Source organism: Zonotrichia leucophrys, chromosome 3 (assembly GCF_028769735.1).
Source record: "Zonotrichia leucophrys gambelii isolate GWCS_2022_RI chromosome 3, RI_Zleu_2.0, whole genome shotgun sequence".
NCBI lineage: Eukaryota > Metazoa > Chordata > Aves > Passeriformes > Passerellidae > Zonotrichia > Zonotrichia leucophrys.
Genome location: NC_088172.1, coordinates 103,360,045 through 103,381,543, shown reverse-complemented (window position 1 = coordinate 103,381,543; position 21,499 = coordinate 103,360,045). Strand labels below are relative to the sequence as shown.

Sequence of the window (21,499 nt, the reverse complement as noted above, 5' to 3'; positions counted from 1 at the left end):
TTGAAATAAAACTTTACTAGCTGCCATCCTTTGGTTCATGTGATTCTTCCCACCCTGCCCTGTCAGGTGTTATCCACACACTGTTCAGGATTTCTGCTGGAGAGAAGCAGCACTGCTGGGCATAGGTACATTCCCTCCTCTCCGCATTATCACCAGCTGATCTTATCGACTTATTACAATTTATAAAGAAATAGATGGCCTCGTGCTCCAGCCTCACTCCAGAAGGAGTGCCCATTAAAACACCCATCATTCTCCTCCTCCTCTGCAGACTGAGGAAAGGCAGCCCTGTGACAGGAACTGTCATGGAGCTGGTGGATTCCAGGCTGACAACTTCCAAAATCACAGACAATTCATGTTTAAATAGGGCCCTCATTTGCCTTGCTGGGGCTCAGCAGCATCAGAGAGACCTTGTCTAGGTCACAGACAACAGGAGAAAGGCAATTTTGCAGTTTTGTTAAAATTTGCCTTCTTTCATCTCCCATCCCTATTTCAGGAGAGCAACAAACACTCTCTGTATAAGTGTCCACTACAAAATGGGAATTAAAGAGCCTAGTGTTTATAGCAGCACTACTATTTGATGCCAAAAATAAGTCTGATGTTTCTATTCAGGAATAGGAAATAACACTCTGAACAGGCAAGTCACTCCCCAATGGACTTTCTTTGAATTTTCTCCAAAGGCTATTTCCTTTTCCTAAATGTGGGAAATACTTCCTGTCTGTGAAGCAGCCCAACTCAAATGCTGAGCTGAAAATTAATAAAACAAACAAAAAGAAAACAAACAAAAGGACCTTTGTTCTGGAAAGAAATGGCACCGGCTCTGTTCAGGAAGCATAAAGAAACCCAACGGATGAGAGAATACACAAATCCTAAATAGGTTTCATGTAAGATGATTAAAAGTGCTTCCTTTGCTGTATATTTGGCAACACATGAAATCTGAGTCAGAGATATATCCCTTTCCTTCCAGTGCTGCTGCTTGCACTTCATGAATAAGTAAATGATTAAGAACACTTCAGATTTGGCATTATCAGACACATTACCTGGCTCGTGTTGTTTCAATCACAGCCCCGGCTCTGACCAGTGCAGGGGCTCTCGGTGTCTCTGAGCTTGGCTCAGCTCCAGTGAGGAGCAGGAGGCATTTCAGAGTCCCCCAAATTCCAGGCTGCACCTGAGCTGTATGGATTTACAGCCCCCCACCTTCAACAGAGACGTTCCTCACTCCATTCCAAGCTGGATCCATCCACACTCAGCACCCCAGGGCTTGTTTGTGCTTGTTGTCTGCACGTACAGCACAGCACCAGTGATCCCAATTTTCCAATCTAAAACCTGGACATTTCCAGAAAAGGCTCACAGAAGTTGCCATACACGGATGTATATCGTGGATGAAAAAAATACCTTTTTACAACATCTATAAAACTGTGATTATAATAAATGTCTGCTTAATTAATACATCAGGACATAAAGCCATTTATTCTCCTCTCATTTGCTATCATTCTCCCTGTTCAGATTTAATAATGCAAAAAGGTTGCTCAGATGCCAAACGGTAAAAATAATAAAAATACATTTATCATTGATCTGAAAAGCAGAAATGCCTGGCAGTACTTCTGGCACAGAGAACGCTGCCAAATTTTCTTAACTGAAATCCAAATAACATTTCACCAAAAAATCTTCAAAACATACCAGGAAATATATACGATGTGCTAGATAAAGCAGTCTGAGAAATGCACAGAGCACAGCGAAACAGGTGCCCAGAATAACCATTATTACAATATGCACATTAAGGAAGGGGGGGAAAAGGGGTAGAGGGAGAAAAAGAGAGAGAGGAAAAAAAGCTTTCAAAATGGTTAAATTCATGAGGGCTACAGAGCCTCAAATTGAAATTATCTCACTCTGCACTGATAAATAAAGTGGCTCTGGTACCTAAATCATGACACTAACTATACGTTTCGATTTTTTTAAGTAGTGATTAGGTGGATACTCAGGGGAACCTACTAGCCTTCACAGAGATAACAGACTCAACTTAATATCAACTTAAAAAGAGACTTGAATTCTAACCAATCTCATGTAATGAATTGAAATTCTATAGCTTTCAGAGGGGGGAAAAAAAAAAAGATAAAAAAGCGATGTGGCTCCATTCTCTAACTTGCTGTCAGGAAATATAATTTGTGCTCTCGGTGATTCACCTAGCTCATATGCAGCATGCAAATTTATTTCCCTAATAATCAGACCTGGAGATTGCCCAAGAGGATTAATAGCATCATTCCTTATGACCGCCAGGATATTATGCACCTCTGACATGGAAAAATTGTGTTAGTTCTACAGAGAAAACGCAAGGATATTTGTCCTGCTAGACAATATAATAGGCTGGTGCATCATCAGATTACAATGTCATTTCAAAAACCTTGAATACAAATAATGTACAGTGGGGGAAATGTTGGTACAACCTCCCTTAATTCAGTAGCCTTGAATTCACATGTATTTTTTTGCCTCTGCTTTTTTATTCCTCTCCCCATTATAGTGTGTAGAACACTGCTAGGAAAAGGCAAAGGTATTTTATATTAAACCCATCTCTTTTTGTTTGTTCTTATGTTATTCTTTGAGAATAGCCTATATGGACACTGCAGGATAAAATAACATAAAATCCACGGCTTCCAATTTTTCAAAGAGCTGAATACACCCACAGCCCCAGTACACTGTATTCCATATGTGAATACAGAGCAATTTATTTGCACAATTGCTTAATTTTGATTCGCAAGTCAAAGCAACGCGTTCTGCAGGCTCCGGCATTCACACAGGAAGAATTTTAATTTTTCAAATCTTTTTTAAACGAGTTGGTCAGGAAATTTTCTTAAAAAAAAAAAAAAAGAAAAAAAAGAAAAGGGAATGTTTCCCGCTGTACTTCAGACCAAAGAACACCGCCTCAGAGACAAGACAAAATTTCATTATTATGCGCATGGGAGCAATAAGATTAGCTCCTATTGCTGCCCCTAAGGTGGAGCAGCAGGAGGAACCAATGGGACGATGCTAATGTGTATGTTAATAGTATTCTCCTCCAAGAAGTTGGGATAATTAAACATGTACCATCTCTTTAAGACAGAACTGCACACATTTTCTTCGGATGGGTGTTTACAAGATTTCCAATTTCAGGTCACAGCCATTTCTGAGATTGCTTAAGAAAGAGATGGGAATAACTTATCTTATTCATGTATTCAAAGAACCTTATAAAATGTGCAAAACATAACAGTTTTAAGGGGCAAAACATGCATCTTGCCTTGACAGACCTGCTTTGTTATGTGTAGTGTTGTACACTGACCTAATATATTGAACATTTTAAGCTAATATACCTTGTAGGAACCAGCCTTTAATGTGATGGATTTTATAGTATCTCATTAGGGTGTGTTTATATAACCTGATACTAAACACATTTTCAGATTCATGTTCCTTATTAAAATTGTGAGCTGTATTGATTTTTAGTTGAACAGCAACAGAGACATTTTAATATTAGGAAAGGCTGCTCTGAAGTTATTTTCACAGATCACAACTACTGTGACACAAACAGTGCACATATCTCTCATCTTTCTTTACAGCCTCAATTAGAAGAATCAGGATGTGTTACCCCACCTGCTTTTCTATTGGTTGAGCAATTCTCTGCCTCCATTTACAACGCCAAAAAGCATTTTTATTCATTGCTTTGGGGGGGTGTTATTTTTAAATATACATTCGTGACAAGCTCCCAAACAGTATTTATATTTTTCCTTCTAAAGAACCGTGTGTTTTTAAAAACAAAATACCTTAATGCATCTGCTTTTCAAGTTTCCATAACAAACTGAGCAGCTACAGCAGTGTTTACTCTGATACAGCACACACAGAAACTTACCATTCTGAGCAATGTACAAAAAATAATGACTTTCCCATCCTAATGTCTCCATTTTGTAAACCAGTCTTCAAAGGTAAATCTAATGTCAGCAATAAATAGAGTGGCTCCAATATTTCTCTGAGGAGTCACAGGGAAATAATGATCTTTGAGGCACTGTAAATAGTTTAAATTATTGGAAGGTCCTTGTAAGAAATGAAATACGAGGATTAAAAAAAAAAAAACAAACTCGATTTCTCTATTGTGAAGTTAGGGCATTTGGAGGGAGCCCAAATTTTAAACGCAAATATTTAGAGAGAGAAATTATCGCTTCTGAGACAAGCAAATCATACACTTATTCCTGACTCTTATTGATTTAATGAACTGCTTGTTAATAGAATGCCGCTTGGAGAAACAAAGAACAGCCGTGGAAGAGTGAGTGTTCCTTACATTCCTGCAGTTTTAAAACCAACCTCTAAGTCTTCAGCAGGGAAAAGGCTGGAAATTAAATTGCAGCACATAGGAACCACCAGATTTAATAGAGCCACTTGTGCCATTTAACCACACCTGTTACTTGTGCTACAGCATGCAGAAGCAGTTCAGGAATCTCCAGTAAATTGGTATATTTGGCCTAAGAAGTTTTAGGTCTGAACTGGGTCTCAAAAAGTAGATTTCCTTTAATTTTGCCCCTGGCATGCTATTCATTATTAAACATTAAAGTTGTGTCAATTACTTACTTCCATAGTTGATTATTATCCTGGTTATTCTACCAGCTAATCAACGCTTCTCTAACACATGTCTAGCGGTGACTTTGAATTGATGTACAGAATATAATTATTTGTGCAAATTTCTTTTGTTTCTTGTTAACCACTGAAATTGGTTAATTACTTTAATCCCCACAACCCCTCAAAAAGAAAGTATCTTGATTTACCAATTTATTTTTAATCAATATTAGGTTGAGCTTTGAAAGCTGACTATTCAGCTAACGTAAGACACTGCAATGAGAGAAAAAAAAATTATATTTTCTACATGTTCTTTAAAGCAGAATGAAAACACCTTCATCTGAAAGACTTTGGTAGCTTTATCAGATCCAAGGCTCTTCCTTTGAGGTGTAATTATTTTACCATTATTACAAGCGAGGCTTTTAACAGAACAGTCATTCCCTCTATTTAAGCAGTAAGTTTTATAATTTATTACAGCTCTTTGGTCATCAACTCGCTATACAAACAGTCGGTCACCAGTGACCAATTACATTAAGGTTAAGCAACATAACTTTAAATTAGAAATAAGCTAATGTATCTTCATCAAGGGCCTGCTGTGTTTTCAGTGCTGTTTATGAGATGATACTAAATGTGGATATGGAGCACGCTCACTGGGACCAATTCCTATCGGCCTGAAAATGGAAAAGTCTTGAGCCTGCTCAGGTCCAGAGCTAATTAATGGGATAACATCTGCTTTACGCATTCTGCTGGAGTAATTTCTATCAACTTCACTGGGAAGATGCATGGGAAACTATCAGAGAAATAAGTATCTATGCTGAACCATATTAATCTGCAGTGAGTCTGGAAATAGGAATTTCAATTCTCCTATTATCCTAGGGATGGGCAGAGGGGGAGGACGAGGGCACAGGGCTTGTTTCTCGGCTGATCCAATTTCTGTGTTTGTAACAGATTGAGTTCTGTTTGCATGCATACACTTGCACACACAGCAACTGCGCGGGGCTGGCTTTGTCTCTGGGCTGGGGGGTTTTAAAGGACAATGCAGCAGCTGAAGATGACCACGCTCCTCATGCAACAACCAGCTTTATAAAGGGAGGTGCTCAAGTGGTTTTATTGCATTACTTAAAACCACAGCAGGAATAGCTAAAGAAAAAAAATACAGTACTGTAAAGCAGGCTGCAGAAGTGATAAGACACTTATTTCATTTTATCAGCCTGTGGACAAGGTACAGGGGTAAAGAGCCAGGCACCAAATAAGTAAGACATGAAGGGAACGCTGGTCGCCACAAAAAAACCCCAAAACTAAACAAAAACCCCAACAAACAAATAAACACAAACAAACAAAAAAATCCACAAAAACGCCACCAAAAAACAAACAACCAATCACCCAAACCTCCTACTGAAACCCCGTCGACTTCCAAATTCAGGCTCACTTTCACCTGAATTTCATGACTTTTTCCAAAAATCACTGGGCAATTTTAACTATAGCAAGGTACTTAAAACTGCATTTTGCTTGTGAGTTTTCCTGGTGAAGTCCTGTAGGGCAGAGAATCTGACTGCTGAGGAGAGACATTACATTTTTATGCATGTACGCTTTTGTCTGCCTGTGCCTACAGATATGTAAAATGTATGAAATTAATGCCCTTTTAAAAATGTCTACACTGAAAACACATGTATATGCTCCTACAAAACATATTTATACCTAAAAAGTATCTACAAATATTCATGACTCTGTGTGTATTCTCAGAGAGAAAAAGCCAAAACAGAAGCAGGTAAATGTCTGAGTGGCAAAACCAGAAAGAATCATAATGTTTTCTTTATATTATTATTATTATTGTCTAAGCTATGATTTACAGGTTTAATTCTTTCAAGCTAATGCATACAAATGAATTGCACAGAACAACAAAAAAGGAGGGAGGTCCTTACAATAAAAAAATTCCATCAATAGTGATTCACCTTTACCTAAGAGGTTATGAGTTCATATGTCAATTCTATGGAATATTTCTGTAATTTGTTTGCCATTGTGTACATTCTATGTATTTGTTTGCTACAAGGTATTGAAACATTCAGGCTATTGGGAATTAAATGCTTATTTGACTAACAATCCTTATTTGTAAATTAATGGCATAAAACAGAGTTTTCTAACAGGCTGTCACTCACTTTTCTTTAAGGAGATGCTACTGAGACAGGGTTCAAGGTATTCCAAAGAACTCTGACTTCCTGGGCTTCAGGGGGAAATACTACTGTTTACCTGACGGTTTTAACTCTCTTACATAATTGTGCAAATTACTGACATGAAGCAGCACCTGCTTTTGTCACATGCAAATGACAACTCCCCAGCTCTTCAGGAAGGAGCAGTGCAAAGCCAGAGTGGCTTTATTCTGAACTTGTGTGCAGGTGTCTGTGGGGAGGAGGGAGCCTTGTGAGCAAAGGAACTGGATTTAAAGACTCACATGTTGCAAAATTCCTCTGCGATCCATCACATTTGAGAGCAGAAAATGCATTTGATTTTTAATTTGCTTAAGCATGCAAGATGGCCCACTTCAGCAGCATTGCAATTTTCTGATTTGTGGGCAGGATTCACAGACAGCACACGGCTACTGTTCTTTTCCTTTCTCCTGGAACTGTGCCATGAGGCACCACGGTTGTAACAGGGGTGAATCCTCAATTCTGTTCATCTCTCCCCCCTCTCAAAGTTATTTGAACCCTTATTTTCCTTGAGGGGCTCATTCAGCTGTCCTAATATGTATACAGTGATAATATAGTCATACACATAATAAAAAAAGAGCTTCAAAATTATAGTCAGCTTAGTAATAATGCAGTGCTGTGCTGGAGTGATTGGCAACTGTTGATCCAATTATATAACTGGTTGCTTCTTAAAATTCAGGGATATGAGACTGATATATAATGTGCTGTAAAGTGTAAAAGAACTGGACAGGAAATAAGGCGGGTTGAATTTTTTCGTGCTTTGATCAAATTAGAACCAGGTTGATGAAAGGAAATGCCTTGGGTTCTCTGCTTGAAGTTTTGTGTTATACAAAAGGCTCTTGAAATGATCAATTTTGCACATGTCACTCAGTGAGTTTTGAGAGAACCAGTGCCTGTGTCTGCCAGGGAGTCTCTGCCACAGCTCCCTCCAATCCACCCCGTGCTGGACACGAGGTTTAACTGAGATACTCTGAAACAGAACCCAGGAGCCAAAGGAGGCACAATCACAAATCACAGCAATACCCCAAGTTTGCAGGTTTGTTTTTCAGGTTTCTGCTCAGCCCTTTGACTCAAGAAACACAGATCAGGAAAGACAGAAAAGGGTCATCTGGTGAATCCCTCAGAAATAAATGCAGGATTATCTTTGCTGCTGTTCTTTTAAGCATTTATCTGGCTAACTCACTAACTAGCTTTCATCCATTGTAACCCTCTGCCTGTCCCCTGCTTTTAAAACAGCCACTATTATTTATGAAGTGCTGTAGATGTGCAGTGAGAAGCACAGGGACTTTTTGCTCTTATTTTTCCTTGAGGACAACTTAAAAGGAGAGAAAAAAGCACCTATGAAAAGGCACCTTGCAGGTAAGGCTGTGGTTCTTCTGTCGCTTGGTCTGTCTCTGAAGAATGACTCCATAGTGGTTAGGCCTGTATGAGACACAACCTCTCTGGTACTTTTCTGGGATCAATCCCTCTGTACTATGTGCAGCTCAATGTAGCGATTTAAATCCCACCGTTTCAGTCTTAATGCATTAACATTTCAGCACTCCTCAAACACATCCTGGAAATCTGCCTCCTCCTCGTAATTCTTATCTCCAAATCAGGAATTGTGGAAGATTTGAAGTGAGGCACCTGAGTCCAGCACACATCCACACCTCTGACAAAACTACAGTATTGTGATTTATTAATAAATTCATTTAGGGGGGGAGAAGAGGAAAGTAGGGGAACAAAATATTACATTCCCAAGCCAGAGTGCAACAAAGTCCCTTGTGATACTCACTGCAGCAGGGAAAAGGAGAGCTACTGAAGGAGCCACCAACATCAAAACCTGCTGAATTCCTGTTCCCCCCAGGATAATACCCGCACGGAAACTCTTTTGTTTTGGCATAATTCTCTGTGCAAGGCACGCCTCCAGAAAGCAGGGCTTCCAGAAATAATATCCCAGGATGGGGAGCACCGAGGAGCCAGGGCAGTAACCTTCACCCAGGCCCTTCAATTCAGTTTTGTGTGAATTACATCAAATTGCTGTGTGTGCTTGTGCTGGACGCAGAGCAGTTGAAAAGCTGCTCATTTCCCCACCAAAGCAGCTCTTTGGGAGTCGATTGGTGTTCCCCAGGAACTGAAACACGGCACAGCATTGGAAATGACAGAATAGCACAGCGCAATTTCACTAAGGATGCACAGGATGTTATAGGAATAATATTTTTCTGAGTTTGAAGACTGAAGTTAGAGAAGCTCTCTACAATTTGCATGTGAGATGCTGCTCCACTCTAGTGGCAGACACTCCCCAGAGCCCAGGCTAATGAGCAATAATTGAGAATGGGATAGAATGGGAGCTCTCCAGCCCAGGGCCCCCTGACCCACGGCAGCACTGGCTGTGGCTGCTCATCCCAGAGCTATGGATGGAGCAGCACAGGACATCCAGGGAATGGCACCAACCTGGCTTCCGAGTTTCACTCCTGGAAAACCACTACATCACAACAACTTACACTAGGAAAACATCCAAGCAGGGAAATGCACATACTTTAAATAATAGCTGACTTCAATTATTTTCCATAATTTTTTCCCCCTTTTTGTTTTTGTTAGATCACACTTAATATGATTCCACGACACCGATGCTGGGGATGAAATTGAAAGCTATATTCTTCTAAACGTGTTCCCAACATTCCATTTTTTACAGAGCTGCCAGGGGCTATTCTGCATTCCCACAACGGCTACAAATGTAACATATTGTTTTGCAATAAAAATTAGCTATAAAAGTGTGAAAAACGCCAGAGATCCAAATGTGAGAAACAAGAGAAGGGGGTACGGCTTTCGCACACTTTTAGTGGACATTTTATTTATTTTTCAAATGGAGTAGACATATTTATAGCTACTGTATTTCAATTATCTCTAATTTCACACATTTTATGCAGATTCTAGGCATTTTAATTGCAAATGAGGAGGGAACTTATTTTTAAAAGTGGAGCAACACAACATTTCAGATCTCAATTTTAATTCCAAATTTATCCACATCACTGTTAAAAACTTTTAAAACCTCATTTACACTGTGACTTAAAATTAGGTGCGATTTCAAACAAAAACAAAAGACCTCCATACCTATGAGTTAGAGCACCAAAACCTCTCTCACACATTTTCACATCTTTTCTTTCTGAATTAAAATTTTTAGGTAGGAAAGTTTGGGAAGCTGAAATGACATTATTAATCGGTGACACATTATTTCAACAAGAGTCAGTAATTTAATAGTATTGTCCATAACTGATGAAAATTAATACATTACCCACCCTATTTTCTCTTTCTGTCTCTGTGCCTCCAATAACCCAGGGCATGGGTTATTAGCTCAATCCCTGCTCAGCCGTCACTCAATGGGAAATTCTTCCAAGGGGATAAAACACAGCTCAGCCTTTGGCTGGATAAAAATTCCCAGCGAACACTAAAAGCATTAGTGACAAATGCTGCTCTTTTCCAAGTGGTATTCCCGGTAGCTTACTCCTATGGAACGCTAATAGGCTAAATAAAATGTTTGTGACAAATTCCAAGCCACCTGAACCCGTGCTGGTCTGAGGCAGGGACAGTTTTCCAAAGGATTTTAGAGCTCCAAATTAACCTAACAGGTTTAAAATCACACATGTGCCTATAGAGCCTTGTAGGATGGGAATCCACTGCTTGACTTCATACTAGCCAATGGAATAGATCTTTAGAAGTTCCAACTACTTACTGAAAGGCATGAAATAATTTTATTATAAATGGAAATTTACTGTCTGGAGCATGCGGAGTTTTTCTCTGCTTTCTTTCTATTTGGTAATTTATTTAAATGCATTCCAAAATGCATTCAGAAAATGAGACATAGCACTTTGGTTAAGACATCTGTATTTCAAACCAACATCTTCAGAACTGTGAGCAGCTCTGTTAATAGTCTTTTTATTTGATTAGGGTAATCTGCTACTGTGCTGTGTTAATCTTTATCCACTACCTTTTAACCAATCAATATTTTAGGTTTATAGATTTGGAAGGTAGGCGATAATTTTGTAGATAAACTCTCTAGGCACTGCTGACATGGTATGGTTGCATATTTAATATCTTTTCTGAGGATTCACAACTCCAGCAGTGTAAGAATCTGCCCAGGGTTAAAAAAAAAAAAAAAAGTTAAACCTTAAATTTTCAAAGCTGTACACAGGGACTTGGCCACCTGCCTCCTATTAATGTCAATGAAAATTTAGAGGTAAGAAAAGCAATGTCTTTTCCCTCAGATCATTCCTGCTTTGAAAGGAACCAGAGAACAAGAGAGAGGAAATTAAAAGCAACTTCGTACCACAGGCCAACACCAGCCAGGCCTGGTGGTGAGGCAGGAACAGTACAGAGGCAAAACATTTGTTCACTAAATGAGTGAGCATCTCCACACATATCAAAAGAGCCAGGTATGAAAAGTTCAGAAGGAAAAAAATTAGATTTTCTGGTTTTAAAATGTCATTAATATATATCTTTTTTAATTTTGCTCAGCTGAAATTATCTGTTGCTTACGATATTAATTTTGCTGCAGATAAAATTAGTTGTCAGACCTCTGTTTATGGCCTAATTACCTTTTCTAAGGAAAAAAAAAAGGGCAGAAGAAATAAAAGAAAGAACAATAAAATGCAGTAATCTACTTCCCAGCAAGAAGGGTTCCTAGTGAAGTGTTACCTGCATGGACTTTACCAGAGCCATGCACATGTTTCATACACATAAAAGCAGATTTACTTGGGCTGCTTTGCCCATCTGGGCAGTGCCAGCTTCTGCCTGGGGACAGGCAGGACAGGCCAAATCACCCTCTATTATTTCTAGAGAACTGGGAATCTTGCAGTGATTTGAGATCTTTCTAATAAGAAGCCCAGTCAGGAAATGTGAGGGCAACATCTTTAAAAAAAGCACTGTAAATTACTAATTTCTTCCCAAAATGTTTCTCCACTTTGCTTCCAGTTTTGGAAAAGGTAAATGGATTTTTCATTGGTTAGAAGTGGGTGCCAGGAATGCCACTGCAAAGCATTGTAAAGAAGACTTGTACAGACTGAACCTTGTGTTACAGATGTCAGAACCAGCACATTTTAGTCATGTCTCAGGCTGATTCTTCACCAAGGAGCAGAAAGACAAATACTGAATATTTCTTAATAGCTCTCCACATTCTATGAGGCTCAGAATTGAAATTAATTTTTACAGTACTCCTGTAAATCAAGCTGGAGCCTCAATGGCACCTCAATTGCAGCTCAACCTGGCACAGCTTGGGCGCAGCACAGACAGAAGGTGAGCGAGCCTGACCTCAGACAGAGGCTGCCCTTTGAAGTGTTCTGAGCAGCACTGCCATGAGATCTGCCCAGCTGCATTTTGGAATATATCTGACAAACAAAAAAATTTGTATCTGTGTTCATTTCACAAGATATAAACGTCTCTTTCGTGGTAGGAGAAATCCTGCTCCCAGGAAGTGATCCTAATCTAATCTGACACGCGGTATTTGTAACCCTACTGCAGTGTCCCAGCCTATTTACAGTGTTTACATAAAACCCCCCGAAATCTCCACGTTCCCTGAAAAGTTAATCCAGTACAAATATTGACTGGCTGTCAATTGAGCATTATTGACTTGCTCCAGGACTGTGCTTTATTGCCTTAACTGATGAAACTTGTTTTCTTTGCTAAACTTAATTTCTTTGGGCCCCTTTTGGATGAAATGCCATTTATGAGCCTGCTCCTCCTCTGACAGCCTCTCCCACCGAGCTCGAGGTGTGGGACAGCCTCAAAGCTTTGCAGAAGGAAGGCAACAAACCCACTCTGTATTCTACCAAGAAGACCTGGCCCAACACCAGTCCTATCTCCTATAAATATTTTGTCCACACTGACTCCAACACATTTTCCTCCTTTGCTTATACAGAGAAGTGTCTCCAGCAAGGCTGGAAAGGGGCTGTGAACCCTTCAGTGAGGTCTGTGAAAAGCAAACTGATTACCAGGAGCTGAAATTCTCACTCTGGCAGTCTATAACCTTCACTGGGAGCAGGTGGCAACGTTTTTTTTAAGGAATTCTGAAATTCTAAAAGCTAAAAACCTTGGATGTCTTGCATCTCTTTATCAGGAATAGTACAAATCAGCTTGTCCAGAAGGCAAAGTTCATGAAACACACACACTCATCATGTTTTGAACACCCAAGAAAAGATTATTTATCATTTCATTTTTTTAAAAATCTGTGGTCTCCAGATACAGCAAAACAGAAACCAAAAATAGCAACTTTCACAACATTCCCTGATTCTGCAACAAATTCCATCAACCATTCTAAGTTCTGATCCCCAGGTCAAGTGAGACTGACAATAAATCTTAGGAAGGATTTGATATCGTTAAGCTGCAAAACCCAAAAATCCATTACAAAAGATTTATCTGAACGTATAAAGAACGAACCCAAAACGTTTCAGTCAGTGTGGGGAAGGACAAAAGGGTGCCATGGCAGCCAGGGGAGGAAGGGGAGATCCCGAATGACCAAAGCCAGTTACAAAGCAAGTATTTCTCTCTGATCTCACAACAACATTTAGGAAGGAATCTGCCCAAAAATGCAGTTACCACAGACGTGGGGGTTTGCTTGTGAAGGAATGTACCAGAGCAGGCACTTACAGTTTGCAGAGCTCCATCTGCTTCTCCACACGGGGCCACTCCTTGAGCCCTGCTCAGCTCCAGGGCAGGATTTGGGGCCATGATCTGCTCTTTCCTCTGTTGTCATGAGCTGCCTGGAGAGAGGGGCAAGGAGAGGGAAAAACAGGGATGTGTCACATTGCTACAGCTTCATTTGATATTCCTTATAACTTTTCACATCTGGCTCAGGTGGGGAGACAGTCCAGTTCTTTAATCAAACATTTTCAGACCGTCCCTGTAGCAACTGAACAAAGCCGTGACAGTTTTGCTCTCAGTTTACCAACCACATGAGCAAGTTTGCTCCTGCCTAGTTTATTTTTTAATTTTATTTTAGCCCATACAAGTAATTTTTTCTACAAGGCTTCCCTTCTTTTTAAATTAAAGGCTTCTTCTGAACACTTGACAAATGGAAGAATCCACCCTATAACACCAGCTATGCCAAGAATGCACCTGCTCTCTGCGAAAATACTTTGGCTGTCTTGAACGAGGTTAAATGTTAACATTTTCATTAGTCTGCAAGTTTTGGGGGTGGGTTGGCATAAAAATAAAAAGCAAACAAACAAGAAACCCCGGCTATGACAAATTTTACTTTTTTGAATTAAATGTGGCTGATAGGATTTTTAACAATTTTTTCTTTTATCTTTCAAATCCTGCAAATGAATTCAAGGTGTCTAAGCCAGTTTAGTTAAGAACCTGCATGCACAGAATTATAGCAGAGTCAGGAAACTCCTGCAATCAAGGCTCCAAGGGACCCCAGATGTATTTAAACCAACCACAGTCACACCATTAGCATGAAGTGCAAAAAGTGCCAAAACAAGACAAAAACACTGACAGCCCATATGTTTAAAAGCTTGGGTTTTGCTGTTGCTCAAAATCCTTCCCTCCCCACATACCTGTACATAATAATAATCATAATCACCATCATCATAAAAAATAAGCCCTCAAGATCAAATAGTGGTATCTTAAGAGAAAAGACGACGACAGGCTTAGGAAACCAAATCCTTGTAATAAATAATATATGATGAGCTAAGGAGATGAACTGACAAAGTGGTGCACCTCTAATCTCTCCCCTGCAAGAGAGGGAAGAGCTGAATCACTTGCACAACGTTTTTCTTTGAGCATGGTCAGGGGTTGCTCCTCCACTCCAGTTTCTCAGCAAATATCATGCTCTACTCATTTCCCAGCCTAAGCTACATGTCAGCAGCAGAGCCAGTTTTCATCTGCAATTTCACAGTACCAGAATAAAATTTTGGAGCATTCTCTTATTAATATGCAATTATTTCAGAGCAGGTTTGACTTGGAGATGAGAGAGTCAAGCCAGTGAAGTCCTGCTGGACACCAAGGGCCATCTCACTCAGGACTCCCAGCTATCCTTTATTCCCAACTTGAAATGACACCTCCACCTACTAAACAGCAATTTTAAATAACAAACTACACCAGGCAAAAAAAAAAAAATAATCCTGCAGCGTGGCCAAGATGCCAGGCACATAAAGAAAATTAACTGGCCCATATTTCTGAGCAATAAAATCAATGTCACCTTTTTATACCTTCAGCCCCCTTGTCTAATGTCCCTCAGCAGATTCCTGCCAGTGCTGTGCAGCCATTCCAGGCAAGGCAGGGGTAAAAGCCTGTGAGCAAGGACTTCCCACCTTCCAGCAGCCCCATCCTTCTCTACTGAACACATCCCTTCGGTTTTTCCTCTCTCAGCTTCGCCACCTGGGAAAAAAGCATCACTAAAACATTCGGGACCTAAAAGCACAGGAGTTTTTCTAAAAAATATACACCTTCCAGGCAATAATTGTGTGTGACACATCACACAAGAATTTGGTTTGTTAGCCCAAGACAGAACTTCAATGTAAAAAACAAGGGGAAATAAAAAAAATAAAGGAAGACAAAAATAGTGCTTAATCAGTGATAAAGCAGTAGATTTCAAATTGCAAAATATTTATTTTTGACTTTATTATTATTTTTGACTTTTTTTAGTATTGCAGAGATTTTACAACTACACAACAATCCCCAGAAGCAACTGTGCCCACAATTATGTCTAAATGGAGCTGTTACTGGTCAGCAGCTCAGAGGACCACAGTGACACAGCTGAGACTCATAATCCAAGTCAAACACACACAAGTAGGAGCACTAAGAAAGTGTAAGAAGAGTATTAAGGGATTAAGAAAATTCTAGAAAAAAGCCATGTCAGTGGCAAATACAAGTAATTGGTTTTCCAAGTTTGACTCTTCTTCAGTGGTGTTAGGGACAACCCCAAAGGGAATTGAGAAACGAGAATGTATTTTGCAAAACATTTGTTCACAGCCCAGTAATTTTGCATTAAAATCAACTCACCTCCCAAATCCCTTTTCTCCTTCACCACATCCCACACTCATGTTTACCTTTTCTCACTGCTGCTACATATTTTTCCCTGCTGAAGTCTTTTATTTTCTCACCACAATGCGAGTGGTTGCCAAAACTGTGGCTGGTTTGGCCTTCCCAGTGCATAGCAGTGGGAAAAGGAATCATCAGTGCAGTGACTGACAGCTATTTGCTGCTGGCAAAGGCAGGAACTGCAGTTGGATTTTAAAATTATTAAAAAAAAATAAAGGGAAAAAAAAAAAGGCAGGAGAGGAAAAGGGGGGTAAGACACCATTTTTTCAGCCCAGCTATTTGAAAGATAATTGCTGTAATTTTGTCTCTCCTCAATCTTCCCACTAGGCAAGCTTACCGAGGAAGGCAAATTTCTGGTTCTTAAAAGTGCTATCATTCACACTTTTCTAGAAGAAGTTTGATTAGTTTGAAATCTACACTTGACCATTACAAAATTCTAGGACAAAAACTAATAAAATGGGGGGAAAAAAAAGTCAAAGAAAGTGAAACAGAGAGACCAAAAAATCCCCAAAGAAAATAATTCAAACCCTATCCCCACTGCTGGAGAAAAGAAAAAAATATTTTCACTTTGTCTGGCACAGTGTTTTCATGTTTTTTAAATTGCTCTGTATTTTCACAGCTTCAGATATTTCTGGAATACAGAATTTGCATTTTCTAGGTGGGGAACACTGCCAAAGTTGTTAATCCCAGGCAGATGTAAAGTTGCACCACTATATTGTGATGTGGCTCCTTAAAAACAACCTAAAAACATTAAAAAACATAAAAAACCCACAAAAAACCAACCACCCAACAACCACCACAAATATCCACTAACCCATATGGTCAATAATTGCTGTTTAATAGTCCTCCTATTACAAACCTAAAAAGCAGCAGCCAGAATTACCAGTAGAGTATTAATAAACAGGAATGAGTTAATAGCGCATAAAGACCTTCTAGTGGAACAGTGGGGGAGTTGAATATTCTTTTCTTAAGTCAGCTGTAAGTAATTACTACATGGTGTGCTTCTGACTATTACCATAACAGAGCAATTGGACGTGAAGAATGGATAATAGTATGGACATGGAGGTATTTTTAGAATATCAGCAGTGAGGCAGGTAAATGCCCTACCCGGGTACAAACCTTTAAATAAGTTGAAATAACTTTTCCTAATGACACCTAGCCTGGGCAGATTTCTGAAAAGATCAATCTAATAAATTATTAAAGTAACTTTATAAAGACATGGCTGTGATATGTAAATAAGGGAAACAGCAAAAAAATTCCCAGCCATTGAGCAGGCAGGCAGCACTGCAGTAAGTGCATAATCACAGGTTTCTGTGTTTCCTTTAGAGCAGTGCCTTCCTCTGTCTGAACAGGGACTGTGCTCCGCTCGCCTCCGTTGGCTGCTCCGGTGAAAACTCCTACATTCCATCAGGAAGGGAGCTGGGAGTGCAGGACTTGTGGGGCTTGGACAGCTGAGGTCATCCTCAGTGATTTAATTTGTTTTAAGATGCCACTGTGGGAGCATTCAGGGAGAGACAGCTCCGTGTTCCTGGGACCATCCAGCACCAAGTGCAGGAGGATATTTTGTCCATCCACACAACCATATAAAACCAGCCTGAGCCTTAATTCAGAGAATAGTAATTTTATCAATGCTCTGAAACAAAATTTAAAGAGTATTTTGAATTTTTCAGGTCTTTCTCCTGCTATGTTGCTACACAGGGCAGATGTTGATTTTTCAATTTGCAGGTTTGTTAAGCATCATGGAATGTTTTGGTTCTCAATCAAGAATATTCTTCCCAAGTGGTTGCAAAGTCCTTTGCCTGAAAATAAATGCATGTCCTTTTTGTTTCTTAGCAGCACGTGTTCTGCATTCAATAGAAGCAGAAAAATAAAACTGATAATGTGATGCTATTTGTTGGACCAATATATGCATTTTTAGACTTCAGCTCTCAGAATATAATGTGTTTGCAGGTTATTGTCTACAAACACAGCCTGTATAAGGCAAGAAGCAGTTTCATTCACAGGGTGCCATCCCAAGAGCTCTACTCAGAGAATTCTGCACTGTGTTGTCCTTGGTGTTATGTCCATCCACTGAGTGCCCCATCACAGCCAGCTCCTGATCACCTCATCAAAGCAACAGCCCCTGCCCTGGTAGCATTAATGGTGAACACTGTGCACACACAAGGAATTTTAGGAAGAGGGAATGTTTCTCATTTGCATGCACACCAACAGATGGGGTGAAATAATTTTCTCTTCCCTAAAGACAGCAGAGATTGAGCTGCTGAGTTCCCCATAGTATTTCCTATGTTCAACAGCAGTTTCTGACTAATCTGCTGCAGTGGCCTTGGTATCAGTCCTGGATTTCTGTGCAGCAATCAGACAGAGCCACAGAAATCACACTGTGCCACATCCACCTCCGCATAAAGTTGCTGACTTGAGGGCATTTCATCAAGACGGGTTTGGCCCTTTGCAGTCTTCTGCCCCATTAAATCTGAAGATTATGTGTTGTTCTTAGTCACTCCACTGTTATCATAATGGAGAGATGATGTTGTAATGCAGGTCAAACAAACAGCTAATTGTTCCTGGGCATGGCTTGAGCAGAAACAGAATGGAGAGGCTGGAGACATTAATAACAGTACTTGGTGCAATTAGAATAGATAGCTTCTATCAGAGGATTTCAAATGGCTTTGTGAGCCTTGCTAGCACAGTGCTGAGTGTTTCTGATACTCCCATTTGAAAGTGAGACCATCATCTTAAGACCAGGCTGATACATTCAGATGCTGGAGCGGGGAGAATGTAAACATTCAAGAACATACAGAACAGAAAGCAAGCCTTGGAGAGTCAACTCAGAATCAAAGTTTGTGAGTGCGTTTTACAAACAATCTCAATAAAAAGCAAACAAACGGGCAACTCTGAAAGAATAAAAAAACCCCACATATGGACTAAAGTTTGGAGGTTTGGGTTTGGTTTTATTAGGGCCTGGTGTTTTCTTTCCCCAAAATTAAAACACATTTGCTTCATTGGCACAGAGAAACTCATGTGAGTGGTTGGAGCTCTCCAGTTCAGACCAAAACTCAGACATTGCAGGAGTAAACTTTCCAAGAGTAAGGAGTTTCAAGCAAAAGACTGACATCTCACAAGCCCAGAAAGATTTTGGGGTATTTCTGGTACTGCAGACACACTCATACTTAGGCACACATTTATTAGAATATTAAACAACAATACCTCAGGCTATATCCTGTATGGAAAAATTCTATGGAGAGGTAGAGACTTACAGCCTGAAACAGGCAGAGCTGAGAGAGGATGAGAGAAAAGACAGAAGTCACAAAAATACAGCCAGAGTCAAGGTCACCCAAACTGACTCAGAAACTGATTATGGGCAGAATAAATCTGCAGCTCTGGAGCTGACGTGGGAAGGAAAAGAACAGGGGAGGAAAAGGCAAAATATGAAAAATTAGGTGACTTAACACTGCTGCAAAAGTTTCACCACACGAGAAAACAACACAAAAACTGATCTAAGAAACTGTCAGCCAGGAGTGAAGGCAGGGTAGTTGCAAAGACAAACATTATTCTCTTTCAGTGGACTGCAAAAATATTATTGCCCAAGCTCCCTGCACCTTTCCATTCCCCAGCACATTGTTCAGAGGTCTTGCTGTAAAGACCAGGAGGGACGCAGTCAGCAAAAAGAAGACAACAGAGGCATTAGCACTTGTCTAGGATATTTAAGGTATTTATGGAGAATAGAATTCAATTGTCTAAATTATCAGCCCTAGGGAAATTGTTTTGGAGTTCTCATTCAAGCAGCTACTCAGGATGTGTTTTGTCCTTCAGAACAACCCAAAGCCTGTCCTGCCATGTGAATTCTTTGAAAATAAGATAATGGATTATTTTAAAATGATTCTTCAGGAGGACTGGGTATATTTTAAAGTTTTCCAGTGAGGCACTCTGGACTTACATATTCCAGTTTAAAACAAAGTGGAATCATTGAATCAGTAATTATATGCAAAAATATTTGGGTTAATAAAACACAGACACATTATACATTTCCATAACTTCCAGAAGAATCCACAAGTCATCTGACACCAACTTGGATATCTCTTGAGAAAGTACTGAGCACATTCCAACCTCCCTCAGGTATGAGCTCAGTGCTAAGGTGTTTAAGGTCCATGATTATGCATCATTTGCTCAAAATGGCCTATTTTTGCTTTCATGCTCTTGAATGAGATAGTAAAATGGAACACTTTTTCAGAAAATCAGAACTGAATCACTCATGCATGGCTGCAATCATTATTTGTATTTCACTGGCATCTCAAGAACTCAGGCAAAAGTGGGACACTCGTCCTGGAACATGGATTAAGAGACAGCACCTTCCCCAAAGACCTTTTACTTAGATAAGAGACACATGCATGGGAGGAACTCCAGGGCATCCCCACCTGATAGCATAGAGAGACATCAGTTTGTCTGAGCCTTTTTAAAGTATGCAACAAAACCTTGTAAAGGGTGGTGAGGGAAGAACTCCAGAGACCGAGCTAGTTTTTAACTGTTAACTGGATAACCAGAGGTTGGGCAGGCAGCTGGGGCTATCATACACTGCAACAGCTCCCAGCTGCCAACTGGGGACACCCAAGCCAAAATAACCTTTACAAGGTATGGCTCTCCCACTTCAGATGAGTCTTCCACATTTTTACTACTGCTCTTGGCTGGAATTGCCACACACAAGTGCTGTTCATCTCTCACACTGCACTGCAGTGTGTGTGCTGGGATGGGAGTCCAGCTCCTGATTTCACACAGGAGCTGGCACCCATCACTCATTGACTGAGCAAAGCTGACACCAGCCTGATCCTTGGAACAGCCAGGCCTCCTTTCACTCCCCTGCACTGACAGGATGACCTGGAAATATTCCCACCTTTTCCTTCCCTTCTTCTTTGGGTTTTCCTTCAGCTGCTGCAAACACGCACCGCATTTTCCTCTTCTGTTGTGCTATCACTCCTTACCCTCCAAGCACACTTTTTTCCTTCTCCCATCTCATCCATCCTCCATAATTCCATATTTTCTTAAGATACTTTCCTCTTTGCCAGGTTTCTTAGTTACCCCTAACAGGCCATTCACTTGCCCACCTGATCACATTTCTCTGGGTATGGCAGAGTTTGATGGAGAATTTTCATTTTCTCCTAACTCTCCACTATTTTGTTAGACTGTCCCCAGGCTTCTTGAAATAAGGGGGGAAGTCGTGCTCCCCTGCCCCATCCTCACATGGGCTGTTAAAAAAGTTCAAAATTTATGGGAACTGAGCACACAAAATCAGCCCTGAAGGCCAGAACTGACCATACTCTGAATGAGGAGACTTCTTAGAGGAAAATTAAGATTTAATCCACTTAAAGCACGCCACTCAATTGATAGTCTGTGTGCCACTGCATTCACTTATCCAACGGCACCAAAATAACACAGCAATTACACTCATAAATGAAATACTATATACAAAGGATTAGCTCGAGCTTTCTGAGAAGAATTGGACACTCTAATAATCACACAGCCTGTCTAAAAAAACTAAATAAAGAGAAAGTCTCCCCGACATGCACGACTTATTGACATTTACATAGTGCCAGTACATAAGCAAATATTTTAACCTTTATCTGCATTTCAGTATTTGTCTTAGTTTCTAATAATCACTTTAAGCAGTTCCTAAATTAAATGCTACTGCACTACTCCTCGAAACAGCAAAACCA

At 40.1% G+C, this 21,499-nt stretch overlaps 1 long non-coding RNA gene across 2 annotated transcripts in view; it reads right to left on the bottom strand.

Annotated features, from left to right (window-relative positions):
* The window catches only part of LOC135446160 (uncharacterized), a 434,639-nt gene that overhangs the window by 129,123 nt on the left and 284,017 nt on the right, over positions 1-21,499 (bottom strand). For both annotated transcript variants that reach the window (XR_010439680.1, XR_010439681.1), the window contains one exon: positions 13,398-13,510. This is a non-coding gene — a long non-coding RNA (uncharacterized LOC135446160). The remainder of the gene's footprint in view (positions 1-13,397; positions 13,511-21,499) is intronic.